We start from the raw sequence: 8,118 nt of genomic DNA on the forward strand, positions 1-8,118 counted from the left end.
ATCCGCATGCTGCAGTGTATACATACAATAAAGGTGATTGAATGATTTAAAACTGAAAGGTCCTTGTGTTTTGTCCATAAGAAATCCAGACACGGAAAGGGTTTACTGAGATGTATTTGTTTTATAATTACACCAATAACAACAATAATAAACAATTGGTATGAGTAGTTACAATTGTCAAGACAAGATACACAGGTTGACAAGATTCGTACCAAGCGAAACTAAGATGCTCATCGTCCTTCATGTCACATGGTCCACATCTGTTGCTTTCCTTCTACTGTATTCGTTATAGGCATCCTCCACGGTCACCGTGGTTACAGGTTGTCTCATGTCATCCAAGTCTCTTTGTACAGCCAGGGTCAGCACCTGCCTGTTTATGTAAGCAGAGGCATTCAGTTGTAGTCCCACGTTGTCCGCCAATGTCCTAACTGCCCCGATCAACCTGCGCACATCCAGCCTTCCTCGGAGCGCTGCGAGTAAGTAGCGCAGGTCCGCTCTTTGCATTTTGGTGGAAGCCAGTTCATTTTTAAACTTATTGTATTCGGATGTCTCCCCGGTAGTTGAAACCATAGACTCCTTCAGTAGAGCTATGTTGGTGTCTAGGCTTGCTATGGATCTCGACACGGTGTTTATCGCCGTGTCCACTTCGGCCTCCTCTTTTTTTCTGATCAGAGTCAAGTTACTCTCGCGTTCCAAAGGGTGCATGTAGAGCGAGGTGAAAAAGTTTACTCCGCAGGAGAGTATGAAATCAGCCAGCGTCCACAATCCCCGGGCCACATTGTGTGAGAAACCGCGAGGTCCGCTGTCCCCGTCGGCACGGGAACGAATATCGGTGCGATATGACATGTCCTGGCTCCCGTGCGCGGCCCCAACCTCTTTAACACCGAAAGATACGGCTGTAGCGGGTGCTCTCGAATATCCTGTTGAAAATCGGGTTGATGAGGCGAGAGGTTGTGTGGATCGGGTTACAGGCAAATATACCCGTCCCGCTGATTCTAGGCGCTAGCCTGTCGACCAGAGTTTCCCTGGTGTCATCGCTGATGCTCATCAGCGTCTTGTCAGATGTCAAGCCTATGCTGTAAGTACCACAGAAGGCCACTCCCAGGGTCGGTTGCATCAGGTCTGTGGTTCGCTTGTCTCCGTTCACTCTCTCCACAGTGTCCTTGAACGGGTCACCGATGGGATCGAGTACACCTTTCTCGAACTCTACCATGTGAAGTGCTGCGCAGAATAGCTTGTGATTGCTTTCCTCTTTGCCGCGGTGTCTGCCAACATTGGACTTGTGTTTGCTCCTCAGCACTGCGGCGAACGGCTGGTGCAGGGTTGGCATGCATGTGTAGGCTTCGGCTCGCATCATAGGGTCACGCGTAACCGACCCGTTGAGCCTCTCTGACCGACCGGTCGTGAAAATGTAGGGTCTGCGGTAGCCGCTTGCGCTGTCCGACTCTGGGCAGAAACCGTTGAACGCGTCTGCAATCACCATGTCAAAACTGCCGCCCGTGTCTATGTGTACGTCGCCCCCTCGTATGTCTTTCATGTAGAGATTAGGGATGTACACCCCCGGAGACTCCAGGGTGTCCGGTATCACGGAAGACTCGCAGTATTGGTTGACCGTGTGAACCTGATGTGTGTTGTGAGCGGTGGGTTTGCAGACGATTTCAGTGCCGAGCGTGTACAGTGCCGACTTTTGTTGCATGAGGGAGACACCGCAGCCCGTGAAACGCACGCCTCTGAACAGCAGATAGGACATGCCCGAGTAGTATTTCTTGTCGTAGTGGTCCCGTATGACATTGTGCGTCAACAGGGTGCTGTAGTGCATGCCCAGTAGCACCCTGGCCAGGTTGTTACTGATGCATGCTAGTTTCCGCAGTCTAATCGCCCACATGTACGTGACAACGGACGTCTCGCTGAATCCGGCTTCCGTGCAGCGTCTGTGTGTCGAGGCGGTGGGCTCAAACTGTTCGCTCACATCCACGGTGTCCCGCGGCTCGACCTTGGAGAACACGCAGTCTGCGGGCAAGAGGCCCACCGTGAGAGCGCTTTCGTTCTGCAGGTTTAACTCATTGGTCAAATTGGGCTCGTTACGTCTGTATTGGATACGGGTGGGAGGAATGTCCATATCGCCCGCGTTTCTATTGCGGTAGACGCGGGCTCCTAGAGCCGGTAGGATAATCCAGTACATGAGATTGCAGTAGTCCACTTCGTCCAAAGTGAATGAGAGCGGGAAGCCGTGCTCGGTCACGGCGTGCTGACCGAGTTCACAGAAAACCAAGGGCATGGACGCTATCACAGAGTTGCCCCTACTCCCAACTATGTCCTTGAACAGCGAAACGATGCCGTTCACCAACCCCTCCAATTGTATCAAGATGATACGTTCCGCCGAGGTGAGTGAGCCGAGACTTTCCTTGGACGCCAGACTGCGGCGTATATGTACGGCACATATGGGGTCCGCGATCCAAGACCAAAATAATCTTCCCTTGGGCCAGTCCTCGGTGTTGAGCACAGCGGTCGCGTCGCCCCGAAGCACCGCGTTTCTCATGGTCTGCATTGACGGTATACCCTGCTCGTAGTGCAGCGCCTGGTCTAGGAACACCAAGTTCTTCCTAACGTTGTTCGCGTGTTGGGTATCGCCAAAGTGAGTGAGTAACTCACTGCCTATCTGCGCCATTTCGTTGTCGATATTGTTCATGGGCGAGGAGTTGAAGAGAGCCACCCGCGGCCTGACCACCCATCGCTCCGTCGCCGGCCTTTCGCTTCCTCCGTCTCGGCCGCTTTCGGGCTCCAGATGCGGGCAAGGCACTACCATGTAGCGGGTGTCAAACTCAAGCACGGAAGCTGGGTTCTTTATCTTACTGTACCAATCGTTGCTGTGCGCAAGAGTGGCCAGTTTTTCTACGGGGATCGCGTTCGGGTCCGCTCTCATCAACGCGTTGACCTCGTTTTGCAGTTTCCTTCTGCGTTCGTGGCTGAAAAGCTCCCTCGGGTTGCCTGACGCGTGAAGGCTACGAAGAGTCACACAGGCCACGGCACCGTCGTACTGGTGCAGGTACGAGGCTGAGGGCGATCTCTGCGCAAGCTGCTTGTAGCTGACGTCGTCAGAGTTTTCCGTTGAGAGCACGTGCGAGGGGTTGATCTGACTCAGGGCAGGCGCCATACACCCCACCGTGAAATACTCCCATTTGAACCCCTCCGAGTTACAGAAGGCTTTGTGTTCGGTCGAGGTGTCTCTGTTGTTGCCGTGTTCCATCTGCACCCCGTCCACGTTCACTATGGGGATCTTCTCAGTGGGCCCTCCCCCGACTCGGATGTAGTTTACCTTCATGTTGCTCGAGCCCTCCTGGAAAGCCGAGTCGTTGGTGAACGGTAGCTCGTTGTCACCGAGGGCATGCCGGGTGACTTGCTGCATGGTGAACTCGTAGTCTCCGCCACCTCTGTTGTTCTCATTGGCCATGGTGTACACCGAGAACTCGGGAACGAGTACAGTGTCCTCGCTTACTATCTGGGACCATATCGTACCGTGTGAGCTCCTCTGCGAGATGACGCGGAACAGAGTGTTGCCCATGATCAAAACTTCGGGTTTCTCGCTCGCAAGGACCCTCCGAGCGTTTTCCAGGGCGCACACGAAGGAGTCTGGCTGTATGTTGATCATACCGCACATGAGCTCCGCCATCACCAATATGGCGTCCAATTTCTCGCCACGATCGGAGGTCCTGGTTTTTTGCGCGACCCTGTCGGTCAGGGTCGGCTGAGCCACGCAATATCTCAACACCTCGATGGTCCTCGTCAGCTCCCAGGTGGTGCTGACCCTGTCCAGTTCTCTTCTGATCAGGTCCATAGCCACCGAGCGCACCGTCACACCCAGTAGGCCTCCGAACTGCATCGTGACCACCTTGGACGTGTGGTGGAACACCTGACTGTATTCCCTGGTCTGGACGCTGTTGGTTATTGTATCGTACGTGCCTTGCTCGGCCTCGCGCTGATCCGTGATCCTGTAGCGCCTGCAGAATTTTGTGCCCGTGGGCACCACCCCATCGGGGACAAACAACCTGTAAACGAAGCCCGCCAGCAGGCGACTCGTGTCTCTCTGTTGTTTGAACAGAGCGACTCCCATGTGAGCTTGCGAAATCAACACGACCGCCTCGGCCGAAATCGAACTGTTGGTAGCGGACGGTGGTATTATGCTATCGATTATGAACTCTGCGAACGCACTCGTGGGGTCTCGGAGGAAAGCGGGAGCCTTCACCAGCCGCTGCACCGCCTCGAGTGGTTTCAGCACGTAGCTGCTCGGGTCCATGGTCACCACACTCATGGCGTCGGTAGGGTATAGCGAGCCCTGAGCTCGGTCGGCGAGAACTTGGAGGGAATGTCGATGTAGACCTCGAGACGGGGAGCACGTGTTACCGCTCAGACAATCTCCCCGGTGTAAAGCGCAACATCACGCAGTGACTCGCCGGGCATCTTGACCTGCGCTCCGTGGGATGCGATGGGAAGCTTATCGAGAGCTCGAATCATTTCCTCCTGGCACTGTTTGTGGTACATTAGTAAGCTCGAATCGTCCTCATGTCGCTCCAGCAGGTTTTTGGCTACGATCACGTCCGTGGCGACGTCGATGGCGTCGCGTTTGAGATTTGACAGCCGAGCCACATCCGCCTGGTGCACAACGGTATCGGTTTCTCCCTCGTCGTAAGCGTCGTCCCTCGGACACTGCCCGTTGCTCGGAAGGCAACAGAAGGCCCTGAGCAACTCGCACGACATCTCAAACACTCGGCCCCTTAGCCCGGAACGCACGTTGGCATCGTTAACTACGTGCGGACACGCGAGAGGAGATACTACGTGCTCCCCCCTCAGCCAGCCCACTGCCAAGAGCGGGACCCGAGCATGAAGGCAGCCGCGTCCAGAGATGAGCTACTTCCTCGCGAGAGGAGGCTGGCCGAGGCCGCTTTGCAGGACAGAGGAACCGCACGCGCATTAGAAATGTTCAGGAAAAGAGAGTTTCGTCAACAGCGCGCATGGGGTCGAGCCGGTAGCGTAGACTACAGGCGTTACGGGTTGATTCCCGTTCATCGGGACCCGGCCTCCTGGATCTACGTGAGCGAGGATCCGCAGCTGGCCATCGTGATAGAGGAGATTGTCAACACGTTCAGCCCGGCTCTCTCGGTCGAGCTGTTGCTATACAACGTGTTGGGGAGTAACAGCAAGAGCGCGAATTGCCTGGTGAGATACCTCGTGAACTACTACTCGACCAATTACATTTGCGAGCACATCAAGACCACCCTTAGGAACCTGATCAACTGGACGGTGTTGGCCGGCTTCGTACCCTGTGTGTTTTTGCCGTGGAAAAGACTGAGAGCCCTCAGCCTCGGTTTGTCGGGGAAGGCTACCGTCACAAACCTCGTCTCGCGTAATCCATCTGTCCACGGGAATGCGTACGGGAAGCCGAGCCGCGATGGGGACTGCGATAGTAGGCACGATGCGTGCAAAGCAAAGATACCAAATAGACGCGAAAGGGTCGTGAGGCCCGGCTACGGAGCCCTCGGTCCGGGTCTTGGCAGGGAGGGAGACCAGCGGCGCGAACCTTGTTTCACCACGGTGCGTGAGGGTCTCAGCCCCCCGGACGCCGCCTCTGAAGCGGTGCAGGAACGCGAAGCTCACGAACGGGCCCTTCCTTCGATATTGGACGTGCCGCTCGATGAGCTGGCGGGCACACTGAAACTGCTGATGAGCAATTCCGTTCCAGACACACAGGTGTCCGTAGTGTGTAAGATCATTCGAGACTGGATCGAGCAGGACATCTCTCTCAAACGAGACCCGACCAAGGGCACAGAGCTTAAGATGGCCGCCGTGGCTCTTTGGAGCGTGATGAAGACCTTTGAACACGGCAGGTGCCCGATAATTCCCGAGTGCAGGGCTTCAACTTGCCTCGCGTTCTATGATATCGAGACGGGTCTTGTGACAGCCGCGGTCGACGGGGTCCTCTACAGATTCATCTCTGTCTGCGACAGTTGCCCTTCCTCGGATTCCAACATATCCTCCCTGGCAAAGAGGGTTCACCTAACGGTCAAGAAGTGGGCCACTCTTTTCGATAAGATCACGCAGGGGCTGATCGTGGCCTCCGAGAGACACGTATACACCGCGACAGGCGCGGGCGGCTCCTCGTTGGCACACTTGGCCGACGTAATGCTTTCGTCTCGCGGAGAACAGCAGCGCGCCGGCCTTTCGGTCGCAGGCAACGCGTTCGACAAGCCTTTGGTCGACAACCTATCCCGCTTCTTGGCCGGTGACCAGCGGCCAGATGTGTTTGGACTGAACGCGATGGAGCTACCCCATATCTTCCTCAGATCCGGGGTAGGGACCACGGTTTCCGAGCACAAGTCTGCCAGCGTCTCGCACAGCATTAGTAAGATGATGGCGCTGATGATTTCCGAGGGCAAGGAGGTGCTGCTCGTGAGGCGATTTCTCGGGGAGGCGATCAGGCAGCCTCGTTTGGCCTTGGAACGCCTCAAGGCAGACTGTGACGATCGAGGGCTGTTGCAGATGGCCGAGAGCATCGTGGGCCAGCTGGAACAGTCGCTTCTCGAAAGCGGCGGCGTTACGCCTCCTTCGCCTGCCGTGACAGATCTCGGAGCCGATGTTAAGCTCGTGTGTAGCTACCCGTCCTCGGTGAGCGTGGCACACCTGGAGGAGATTTTGAGCATGTGGACAAATTTCTGGAGGAGCGCGCTCTCGGGCTTCAGTCAGTTCAACAGGAGACACAACACCATACAGTACAACAATAGGGACACAGTGAGGGAATTAGAATCCGGGTCACCCGGTCACATATTCCACTGTATGCTGGTGACACTGCTGAACACATCAGGGGTAGCGTTCGCGGACAGCCTATCGGGGAGGAAGCCGGACCATTCGCTGACCGTGAATGAGATTATGCTCACGCGTGAGTCTCTCCACCCGGCCGCATACGGATTGCTGTTGGCCAACAAGCTTGGTCTAAGGCCCTCCGATGTGAAATGTGAAGAGGAACAAGAACAACGTGACCAGGATCCGGGATGCTATCGCAATGGTCTGGGAGCAGGGGGGTCTACATCAGCAAGCAACCGCGAGGCGACTGGCCCTCAGCGTGGCCTAGCCCAGGCTTCTGATCCGGCGCAAGAGGATGAGAGCTCAAGGGGACTCTTTGCTGTAAGATCGAGAACGTGTCCTCGGACAGGATTGTAGCACGAGTCGATCCGGGTTCACCGATACGTTGAGCCCCGGCAGTAGAGACACAAGCGCCAGCGGCCTCTTCGTGACTGTGTTGAGCTATTGGCACACCGTGAACAGGTGAAGCCAGGGCAACGGTAGAATTTTCTGGGTGTGAGAACATCTCTTGAGAGGTTGATGATCGATGAGCGTGCGGCAGGGATACAGACGCTCCGCTCCTTTCTCTGTCTTTGTTGCGCAAGAAGATAGTATTTGACTTGCTGTAGACACGCTTGCCCATTTTCGCACGTCTTGGTTGTATCCTGGTTTGTTGCATTCCTTGATTAGAGTTTCTGCTCAAAACATTTTGTCTGAGACATTCGCCAGTGTCTTTTTCTTCGTTTTGCTCACCATCATCATCATCATCATCAACAACAACAGGCCTGTCCCCACGAGCATCTAGTTGATCACTGAGGCCTGAGTACTCACTCATTGGTCTACATTTCTTAGATGAAACAGTAGCCTCAGCCTCGTTCATTGTACACGCCTTGCGCTTCCTTACAACTTTTGTCCTAGCCTTATTACATTTCTCTTTACTGGAGTCCTTTCGCGGGATGTTGATTGGCTCGTAGTCATCATCCTCCTCCTCATCTACAACACCTTCCTTTAGCAATCCAAGTAATTCTTTTTTCCAGTTTCTATGAGGTTGAGAGAGGAGCAGCTGAGGCTGAGGGTCCAGGAAACAGGTCTCCATTGAGCTGTCGCAAATCGTAATCGTGACAGACTGCTCTTTTGAGTAGAGCTGGACTCTCCCCTTGATCATCCAAAGAGGTTCCAAGCTAAGCTCTGTCAGGCCAGCGAGAGAAACTCTTATCCATAAAGATGTGTTCATGCGCGGTACGAGCCTGCACAGGGACATTTCTGTTGCTATCGAGTTGTCTC

This window comes from Trachurus japonicus, chromosome 20 (genome assembly GCF_045865225.1).
Source record: "Trachurus japonicus isolate A0001 chromosome 20, Traja_1.0".
Taxonomy (NCBI): Eukaryota; Metazoa; Chordata; class Actinopteri; order Carangiformes; family Carangidae; genus Trachurus; species Trachurus japonicus.